The sequence below is a fragment of the Culex pipiens genome, chromosome 2 (genome assembly GCF_016801865.2).
Source record: "Culex pipiens pallens isolate TS chromosome 2, TS_CPP_V2, whole genome shotgun sequence".
Taxonomy (NCBI): domain Eukaryota; kingdom Metazoa; phylum Arthropoda; class Insecta; order Diptera; family Culicidae; genus Culex; species Culex pipiens.
The window spans coordinates 73,438,671-73,450,664 of record NC_068938.1 but is presented as its reverse complement, the minus strand read 5'-3'; positions in this window follow the sequence as shown (position 1 = coordinate 73,450,664).

The window sequence follows — 11,994 nt, the reverse complement described above, 5'->3', positions numbered from 1 at the left end:
TTTCCCTAAGAGACCAGGTCGATTCGGTCAACCCCCATCGAGCTCAACGGCAATACATCCGGGGTTTTCGGAACCAACGGTTTTCCCCAGAAAAGCATCAAACTTTCCTGAGCATGCTATGAATGTTTGATGAACACCGCGACGCCATATGTTAAACAGCTACCACGTGGACTAGCATCGCCTATAAAGAATAACTTTTTATTACTTTTTGAACTATAGAATTATCATTTATGGTGATCCTCATACTATTTAGCTGTATTCTGAACCTCCAAATAAGAAAAAAAAAACTGTTATGGTGCAAAATCAAAATCACGTGGTAGCTGTTTGACATGTGGCGTCGCGGTGTTCTTCAAACATTCATAGCATGCTAAGGAAAGTTTGATGCTTTTCTGGGGAAAACCGTTGGTTCCGAAAACCCCGGATGTATTGCCGTTGAGCTCGATGGGGGTTGACCGAATCGACCTGGTCTCTTAGGGAAAGTTGTTCTCCAGACGATTCCGCTCATTTCTGGTCATCCTAGAAGTTTCTACATGTTTTCCCTAAGCCTGTAGGAGCGAATGAACGAAAATTCAAAATTTCGCATAGTAAATCCTATGTAAACTTGAACTCGCTTGAGACAAGCCAGATTTCAACCAAATGAGCTGAAATTTGGCGTGAGAGTCCCTATGGGTATGCCCTACAAGGGGAACCACACCAGAACTTAATCTGAGAACTTTTCAAAATCCGTACCCACCCTAGTGGGTATATCACAAAAAAAAATTTTAATCAGCTTTAACATTTTTGGGTTTCAAGTCATTTTAGCGCAAAATTAATTATCTCGTCAAAAATTTAAAAAAATCCATAGTTTCAGAGAAAATTGATGAAACCTTTCAATACCAAAATAATACCAAAATGTGGCATCCTGACTTAGAAATGTTTCCACAATGTCAAGTCATTTCTGTAGGGGGTATATCAAAAATGTTTAAAATCAAGTTTGAAATTTCCGGTTTTCAATGAAAGCATTCGCTTTGAGACATCATTTTAGCGCAAAATTAATTATTTTGTCAAAATTGGTCAAAATTTTCCCATAGTTTCAGAGGAATTTGATAAAACACTTTAATACCAAAATAATACCAAAATGTGCCATCCTGACTTAGAAAATTTTCCACAATTTCAAGTCATTTCTGTAGGGGGTATATCAAAAATGTTTAAAATCAAGTTTGAAATTTCCGGTTTTCAATGAAAGCATTCGCTTTGAGACCTCGTTTTAGCGCAAAATTAATTATTTTGTCAAAATTGGTCAAAATTTTCCCATAGTTTCAGAGGAATTTGATAAAACACTTTAATACCAAAATAATACCAAAATGTGCCATCCTGACTTAGAAAATTTTCCACAATTTCAAGTCATTTCTGTAGGGGGTATATCAAAAATGTTTAAAATCAAGTTTGAAATTTTCGGTTTTCAATGAAAGCATTCGCTTTGAGACATCATTTTAGCGCAAAATTAATTATTTTGTCAAAATTGGTCAAAATTTTCCCATAGTTTCAGAGGAAATTGATAAAACACCTTAATACCAAAATGTGCCATCCTGACTTAGAAAATTTTCCACAATTTTAAGTCATTTCTGTTGGGGGTATATCAAAAATGTTTAAAATCAAGTTTGAAATTTCCGGTTTTCAATGAAAGCATTCGCTTTGAGACATCATTTTAGCGCAAAATTAATTATTTTGTCAAAATTGTTCAAAATTTTCCCATAGTTTCAGAGGAATTTGGTAAAACACTTTAATACCAAAATAATACCAAAATATGGTGTTCGACCATTGACAAATTCTGCAATTTTGCAATATCAAAACAATACCTTAAATTGGTATGATACCACATTTTGCTCTTGCATAATCCTTAAGACAAACTTTAAAGGGTCCAGGAATACCAAAATTTGGTATTGATACCAGAGAAAGGTATTATTACGCATTTCCCTTGTTATTTACCCATGCTCGGGATAGGGAGGAATACAAAAAATACAAATTTTATTCATCGAACCTTGGTAGCCGAAACGGCAAAGGCGGATTCGAGATGTCAAAGGTCTTGGGTTCGATTCTCGATAACAGCACTTTTGTTCTTTATTCTCTCGTATGGCGCTGCCTACTGTGGGTGTACCTTAACTGAATTTTTGGCAAAAATGTATTTTTTTTCATAACTTATTTTTATTATGTCCGAGGACCGAGGATCAACAAAAATGTAATTCTTTAATTTATTTTCATGACTTAAATTAGGACCCATTTCCATATTTCCTAACTTTGTCCAAAACGCTTTGAAGATTAGACGAAACATAATCTCAAATACCTCTACAGATTGGATCTTATTTTTAGTGAGGAATATTAAACCTTTTGATTTTTGGTTTAAATATTATCTCAAAATTGTAAAGGGCCTTATTTGACAAGCAAATTATTTGCATAAACATTGTTATTCAGAGAATTTCCCAGGTAATTAGAAGATTTGCAAAAGCTAAATTTCAACAAATACAGCCGCTTTTCTGCCCATCTATTCTTCCAAATTTGAATTAAATTAGTCCTTAAGTGATGAAAATTGAAAGCATCCTCTGTCCCGCTCAATTATTCCCCTCGCACTATCAATGGTTTCATTTATCACGTTATATTGCGGTGTGCCAAATTCCATTCTGCAAACCAGCGCAGTGCAATGAACCGATCATTATCACCCGGTAGGAAATATGTGTTTGAAGTGAAAACCAGAACACTCCACATATTTGGGGGTCCTTGGCTGCTGCTCGACAATCGATTCATAAATGCTCACCGACCGCCACGACCATTCATTGCACTGCCAAAGAGTGCTCAAGTGCATTTTGCGGAACATTATTTCGTCGAGGGGGAGTTGCATCACCACCACCAACCAAACCCACCGAACAACCCAAAAATGGTACCCAAAATGGGGGATTCATGAAGTTTACATTGTTCTGTGCTGAAACTACTCGACCGGGTTCTCTGGAATGTGGTGTGGCAAACGCTAAATGGCTCCGAAGAGGATCTCAATGAATATGTCATTAGGATGGGACGAAATGGTAGCGTGTGGGCACTTAACTGAGTTATAATGTAATATTGTGACAGTGAAAGCGACTGCTGCAGCGGCAGCTGCTGGATGCTCATTTTAAGTGCAGACCAATTGAAAGCTTTTCATGGAAATACTAGCAGAATTGGATGGCGGAAATTTACCAGGAATCGAATGATGTCTAAAGTGTGACAGTCGACACTTAGAATTAGCCTAAAAGAATTCTTTGAAAAAATCAGAAATTAAAGTGAAATTGTTTTTTTTTTTTTAGTACAGCCGAAAAGTAAAACACTTTTGAGAAAAGAAATCGCCTGTTTCAAATTTGAGTCAATAATTAACTCAAGTATAACCGAAAAAGCGAAAGCTAAGCAACTCTCTACGAAATCGGCCGATTTCGACCATTTTTTTTGTATTTTTTTGATTTGACTCAAACTTTGTGGGGGCCTTCCCTATTACCAATTAAGCAATTTTGTGTCATTGGTTCACCCATACAAGTTTCCTTACCATTTTGGCTGCTGTCCATACAAAAATGGTACGTAAATATTCAAACAGTTGCAACTTTTGAGTGAATTTTCTGATCAAAGTTGTAGGTATTGTTAAGGACTATTGAAAAAAAATAGATACACGAAAAAAAGTATTGCAGATTTTTTAATCAATTTCCCAAAATTTGTATTACAGTGGACTCTCTCGTTGTCGATATTGAAGGGACCGTCGAGAGCAGGAGTTATCAAATTATAGAACGAATAATCAAAGCAATCTATTTGAAGGGACTGAAAAATTTATTGACAGCTGGAGCAATATTGATATCGAGAAGATCGACAGCCAGAGAGCCCACTGTATTTTATTTTCGAGATTTTTTTTATATGTTTCAGGGGACAAAAACTCGCAACTTTTGAGCCGTAGAGAAACATGGTCAAAAAATCTAAGCAGAAAATTCACAAAAAAGTTACAGCTGTTTGAATATTTACGTACCATTTTTGTATGGGCAGCAGCCAAAATTGTATGGAGACTTGTATGGGTGAACCAATGACACAAAATAGCTTATTGACGTAGACTTACGTCTTTGTCGAAGGTACTGGGGTGTCATTCCAAAAAACCCGGGCCGAAGGCCCTGGAATATTGCGTCATCCGTCAATCGCTTATATCTTCCTTCCCTCAAATCGAATCGGCACGATTTTGGTTCCATTCGATTCGAAAATTATTCAGCAATTTGCTATAAAACGTTCATTGTTGGCAAAATAGTTTTACTATTGAAACAATTGAATGTTTTAAAATGTTTTCAAAAAGCAGAGATTTTGCAAGCAAAATGAGCGCTTCCCACTCACGGACGGGAATGTCAAGTACCTATTTTGAGGGGAAAATCATCCGAGCAACGCGACCGAGTGTCGGTCGCGAAAAAGGAGGGGAAGTAGCAGACCGAAATCATATATAAGAACGCGCGCTCAGCCCATTCTATCATTCACGTCTCAGACGTCGGACCGGCAGCAGCAGCAGGAAAGCTCAGCCCAGAGCAGCAGCAGCAGGAGAGAGACCAGAGCAGCAGCAGCAGGAGAGAGAGGGACCAGAACTGCAAAAGAAGTGCGCATCGCCTTCTTGTCGTCACTGTCAGCCAGTTGCCTCTCGATGGCCGGACCGTTTGGATCGTCCCACCCGGGACGAGGCAGCAACAAGATGGGGCGCGCGCTTGCTGCCTTCTCGCCGAAAAGTTGCCTCTCGTGGGTCAAGCCGTGGTTGTGAAACTTCCAAATTCTAGTTGTTAAACTTCCCAACTCTTCGGAGTTGCCTCACTCCCCGTCCCTCGTCCCACCCGGGGCGAGGCAGCGCAATGAATAATTACAGTTTAAATTTCAGGAACAAATTTTGGTTTTCGGGGGCGACGGACTGCACAGCTTTCTGAGGCTGCTCTCGCCCCCAACTCCTAAAAACCCGGGCCGAAGGCCCTGGAATACTGCGTCATCCGTCAAACGCTTATATCTTACTTCCCTTTAATTGAATTGACACGATTTACTTCGGGGGTGACGGATTGCACAGCTTTCTGAGGCGGCCCTCCCCCTCATTCTGCTACCAAACATTCATTCGGTTCGCGAAAAAATTGTTTTTCGTTCTTCTCTTTCCTTCCTCCATTCGATGCTGTCTAATCAAAGATTTATCAACACATTCAAAGTATGTTTACATGGTAGCTGCGGTTTTGTTCGCATTAGATTTGCCATCTCTTTCTAGTAAAAGTCAATTCGAATCGTATATAAATTCTGTTTCAACAACCGGTACGTACACGGTCCGATTGAATTTACCGATCGCATTCACGATCTTATTCCGTTAATGTATTTCAAGTGTCTAGCTAATTCATCAAAATTAAGAAATGGTTCACATATCAAAACTTTACGTAGTCTACGCCATTCCGGTTATGTCTGTGACATAACTACTTTGAATTTTTGGTCATTTGGAAGGCCCTCATTAAATTTGAGCCAAATCAAAAAATACAAATAAAATCCATTTCCGGTTTTGGTAGAGAATTGCTCAGCTACTAAATCACTGAAACCCGAAATTTATAATTTCTCTGGCTTTGGTTTCCATAATTATTATGAAACTTTGAGCATAAGCTAATTTATGTTTAAAATTACTTTTTAGAAATTATTCTCTGCTTTTATTACAAATCATCACACATCTATTTGAAGATCCGTTCCAACGATTTTTGTAAATATAGTTGGGTAATTGTCCGTCAACTCATACAGCAGTTACCTCAATCCCTTTTCGTTTTGCATGAAACTTTGTCTTAAGGGGTAATTTTTGTCCCTGATCACAAATCTGAGCTTCACTTTTCGATATCGCGTAACGGAAGGACGGTACGACCCCTTCCATTTCTGAACGGTCGAAAACGTATTTTTCCATAATTTGCAGTCTGAAATGGTGATGGTTAGGGAATTTGGTGTCGAACTTCGTATAATGAGCCTGGACTGTAACTAAGAGGATTTATGTACGAAGAAGGTTAAAAATTCCGCTCAAATCATTTGAAGATTTTTCAATGCACAACTGATTTCAAGCATGTTTACCAAGCAGTATTTTGTTCATGTTGAACTTTGGATGGATCCGATACTTTTCCATGTTTTCCAACTATTAGAACCACACAAAAATATATTTCCATAACAACGTTCCTATCCTAAACATATCTTTGAGCAGAAGTTGTAAAATGTATGAATGACGGAAATTTTTAATTTATGCCAACATTAAAAAATAGCTCAAATTAATGAATGGATTGCAGATATTTAATCATTCTTAATGCAATTTTACAGTAAAATGACTTTTTAATAAGCCCTTTTATTGATAAAGCAGATTCTGTAGGCATAAAATTATACAGGACTTTTACAATACCCCTGCTTGGAAGCGTTGTCCCGTTGTCGAAAATTAGTCAAAAGGAACCAGAGTTACGACTGCCGAAAGTTTGCGTTGTCCCGTCACGTCAATTATTTGGTCAAACATCTCATGTCACGTTTTTTACAATCGCAATGCGTCAACAGATTCTTTTGAACATTTCTGATGATTGATTCTTATTACTACTAAGCAATTCTCTGTGATTTCGTTCATTCGATTTTTTTTTTTTGTATTTTTTTAATCCGACTGAAACTTTTTTGGTGCCTTTGGTATGCCCAAAGAAGCCATTTTGCATCATTTGTTTGTACATATAATTTTCTCTACAAATTTGGCAGCTGTCCATAAAAAAATGATTTATGAAAATTCAATATCTGTATTTTTTGAAGGAATTTTTTGATTTATTTGTTGTCTTCAGACTAAGGACTACACTGAAAAAAATGATACACAGTAAAAAATGTTTTGGTGATTTTGAATTGAACTTTTTGTTACTAAAACTTGATTTGGAAAAAAACACTATTTTTTTTCTGATATGTTTTGGAAGACATCAAATGCCAATTTTTTTGAAATTTCCAGAATGTGCAAAAAACTTTGACCGAGTTATAGATTTTTAAATCAATACTGATTTAAAAAAAAATCGAAATATCGTTCGCAAAAATTTTTCGATGTAAAATAGAATTTGCAATAAAAATGTACTTTAGTGAAATTTTGATAAAGTGCACCGTTTTCAAGTTATAGCCATTTTTTGGTAACTTTTTTAAAAACAGTCGCAGTCAGCGATGGAATAATCATCATCAAAAGAAAATCATTGGACGTTCATCAAGAGAAAAAATCCAAAGGGAGCATGGCTCTCCTCTCTCGCGCACGAATGATCGGTAAAAGGAATCTAAAAAAATCATCATCTTGATTATTCGGCGGAACATCTTTTTCACTACTACACTTGCAAGTATAACATCACACTTCGAAAAATGACCTGTCACATTTTCTAGATGGGCAACGTGTGTAAACAAAGTGAAATAAATATTTTTGAGTGGTGCTGACAAGGAAATTCACAAAAAATCATCTGCAGATTGATTTTCTTGGAGAATTTCGGGAGCGAATTTCTGTTGCGTGATTTGCCTCCTCTCTCTTTCGCGGGTGAAGAAAGTTCGCAAGCGAAATTGATTTTTTCGCGATTATTCCATCCCTGGTCGCAGTTATTATTTTTTTTAGATAAGTGCCCATGTTTGCCCATTTCTGAAAAAAATAATTGAAAAGCTGAGAAAATTCTCTATATTTTCCTTTTTTAAACTTTGTTGATAGGATCCATAATTGCTGAGATATTGCCATGCAAAGATTAAAATACAGGGGTAATTCTCCGCCAACTCACACAGCAGTTGCCCCGACCCCTCTTCGATTTGAGGGAAACTTTGTCCTAAGGGGTAACTTTTGTCCCTGATCACGAATCCGAGGTCCGTTTTTTGATATCTCTTGACGGAGGGGCGGTACGACCCCTTCCATTTTTGAACATGCGAAAAAAGAGGTGTTTTTCAATAATTTGCAGCCTGAAACGGTGATGAGATAGAAATTTGGTGTCTAAGAAACTTTTATGTAAAATTAGACGCCCGATTTGATGGCGTACTCAAAATTCCGAAAAAACGTATTTTTCATCGAAAAAAAAACATTAAAAAAGTTTTAAAAATTCTCCCATTTTCCGTTACTTGATTGAAAAAAAAATTTGGAACATGTCATTTTATGGGAAATTTAATGTACTTTTCGAATCAACATTGACCCAGAAGGGTCATTTTTTCATTTAGAACAAAATTTTTCATTTTAAAATTTCGTGTTTTTTCTAACTTTGCAGGGTTATTTTTTAGAGTGTAACAATGTTCTACAAAGTTGTAGAGCAGACAATTACAAAAAAATTGATATATAGACATAAGGGGTTTGCTTATAAACATCACGAGTTATCGCGATTTTACGAAAAAAAGTTTTGAAAAAGTTGGTCGTCATCGATCATGGCCGTTCATGGTCACCCGCAACAGACACGGACGACAAAACAAAGAGAAACGCAAAAAGTAACTTTTTCAAAACTTTTTTTTCGTAAAATCGCGATAACTCGTGATGTTTATAAGCAAACCCCTTATAACTATATATCAAAATTTTAGTAATTGTCTGCTTTACAACTTTGTAGAACATTGTTACACTCTATAAAATAACCCTGCAAAGTTAGAAAAAACACGAAATTTTAAAATGAAAAATTTTGTTCTAAATGAAAAAATGACCCTTCTGGGTTAATGTAGATTCAAAAAGTACATTAAATTTCCCATAAAATGACATGTTCCAAAAAATTTGTTTCGGTCGAGTAACGGAAAATGGGAGAATTTTTAATACTTTTTTAGTGTTTTTTTCGATGAAAAATACGTTTTTTCGGAATTCTGAGTACGCCATCAAATCGGGCGTCTAATTTTACATAAAAGTTTCTTAGACACCAAATTTCTATCTCATCACCGTTTCAGGCTGCAAATTATTGAAAAACACCTCTTTTTTCGCATGTTCAAAAATGGAAGGGGTCGTACCGCCCCTCCGTCACGAGATATCAAAAAACGGACCTCGGATTCGTGATGAGGGACAAAAGTTACCCCTTAGGACAAAGTTTCACTCAAATCGAAGAGGGGTCGGGGCAACTTTTCCCGATTTCGTGTGAGTTGGTAGATAATTACCCACAGAAAAAATGATGTTTACTAAGTCTCACTCAAACAACCCACCATTTTCTTATGTCGATATCTCAGCAACTAATGGTCCGATTTTCAATGTTAAAATATGTAACATTCGTTAAATATTCCGCTTTTTTCGAAAAAAATAAATGGCGTTATGCCAAATGTGTAACATAGCATTGTTTTTTCAAGGTCCTTAATATTTCTGGGGAATGGCATTCTGGGGAGTGGGATTGAACCCAAATCCAAAGCTGGTTTTTTGAATGAAAATAAACATTTAATTGTAAAGTTCACCGATTTTAGTATAATAACTTTGTTTATCTTTTATAATTTGGTTAGAGTTTTTATCCTCGCCAAAATGATGAATGTACTTTTGAATGTTCTTCGACATTTCAAAAAACTTCTGAAAGCACAAAACAAATCTTATATGTTTTCATCTTTCCCTTCACAAGATTCTTTTTGAAAGCAAAAATAAAATTAGCAATTTGTTGCACGAACACGGATATAAAACGCAAACAGACACTCATTCCGTTGGTTTCATTTGTCAAGCTCTCTCAAATATCGTCGTGAGTCACACGTCACACGTTTATTTTGGGAAAATTTAAGTACAAAGACGTCATTTTGTTAAGCATTCAATGCGTCACCATCTGACCTTAATAGATCCACAAATTTGATTCTAATCTAGACTATGAAAACCGTAGATAATCCGTGCAATTTTGACACTGTTCATATGAAATAAAATTTCAATCAAATGTGCAAATTTGTCACATCTTACTATTGCGACGAAAGTTTAATGGGCTTTTTGGTCAGGTGCTGGTTGATTCTCTGGCACGAACGCCTATGTTTTTTTTTTTCCCCAAAACGTCAAAAGTGACGACTGCGTCAATATAGCACGATCCCGTCGATATTTCAAACGTGGCCCATGAAAACTTTCTAAAGGTTCACTATTTTCCCTGTGATTCCAGCACCGTGTATGATAAATCAATTACTACAACGCCACTTTGGGTGAAAACCGGTGAAACAAAGAGCTTTAGCTTTCCGGGAAATGGGTTGACTTTTGCACGACACACCATCACCACGCTGAAGGCGTCGGAGAACAATCATATTTGTAGTGGGTGGCGGGTGTGGGTGTGGGTGGCAGTGATAAAACTTTCCTTTGGGGAACATTTCCGGTCACGAAAGGGGAATGTTTCTTCGGGTTTCATTCAATGAATATTGATTGGAATGGCGTGTGTCTGATGGTTGCAGCGGATCCTGAAGAGCTTTCACAAAGGGGTGGGGTCTCGAAGAACAGCGAGAGAGCTTTTCATGTAGAATGTTACAGAAACGGATGATACAAAGGGGCTGCTCCGCTTTGACAAAGTTTTGACAAAAGGTGAGCAGAGCGCGCGCAAATGATTAATCTGTCGCATACAAAAACACCTCTCGTTCCTGGTCCTCTAACTCACCTCCCGCCCACCCCAGTAATCTCAGTCACGACAAATGCCACAAGGGCATCCGGGAGCATATATTAATTAATTGCAGGTCGGATTCGATACATGTGATCCCCGATCATCATCACGGAACAATTAGCAGCAACGTGAGCCTGGAGAGATGAGCCCCCTCCTGAGACATAATTAAAATGGTACAGTTTGATGCACCCGCGAGGGACGAAACAGGCAGTGTGATTTGCAGCAATATTTGATCGGTTCGCGGAACATGAATAACAACTGCTGGCATCACGTGAGTCACTTCCATTATCTGTGTGGTTCGTAATGAGAGCGCGTTGACAAAGTATACATAGGTGCAAGCAATTAGTGCAGTATTCTTTCTTCGTGTTCAGCCAACTAGGCTGTTGTTGGAATTGAAGACCGTTTGCTAGCTACGTTTCTTGAAAGTATGATGAGAAATAGAATATTCTGCCCGCTTTTTTGTTGGTAGCAATACGGCATCCAAAACGTTAATTCAAGACCCAAAATGGGTTTGTAGTAAAATACCTACATCTGTTTAATGTTCAAATGATTTAAATTTTGTTTACTCGTGTTACTTCTATTGATAATAACATTTTCCTACATTTTTGCTAATGTTCCTAATACATTTGAATTTTTTAAAGATTTATGCAACCCAATTCCTTACTGAGAAATTTTTTTGTCATTTGTTCCTTCATATAAATTTGAGAGCTGGCCTAAGAGAAGTGATATGGAAACATTAAAAAAAAAGGTTTTTATGGAACATTCTGATCGATGGATTATCTGTGACGATACATATCGATTCAGAATCAAATTGTGAGCAAATGCATTTGTTTTTTTTTTTTTTTTGCTTTGTCTCAACGATTTGTTCCAGTTTCAGCTCCCATGTCGAGTATCGAACATTGTAAAGTTTAATTTAGTTGTGAAATAGTTATGCAAAGAAAAAAAGATGGATGTAAAAAAGGTTTGATTTATATTAAAGTCAACCTGGACTAACGATCTCTTGCGGATATATTTGGGTAATTCTCCGCCAACTCACACAGCAGTTGCCCCGACCCCTCTTCGATTTGCGTGAAACTTTGTCCTAAGGAGTAACTTTTGTCCCTGATAACGAATCCGAGTTCCGTTTTTTGATATCTCGTGACGGAGGGGCGGTACGACCCCTTCCATTTTTGAACATGCGAAAAAAGAGGTGTTTTTCAATAATTTTCAGCCTGAAACGGTGATGAGATAGAAATTTGGTGTCAAAGGGACTTTTATGTAAAATTAGACGCCCGATTTGATGGCGTACTCAGAATTCCGAAAAAACGTATTTTTCATCGAAAAAAACACTTAAAAAGTTTTAAAAATTCTCCCATTTTCCGTTACTTGACTGTAAAAATTTTTGGAACATGTCATTTTATGGGAAATTTAATGTTCTTTTCGAATCTACATTGACTCA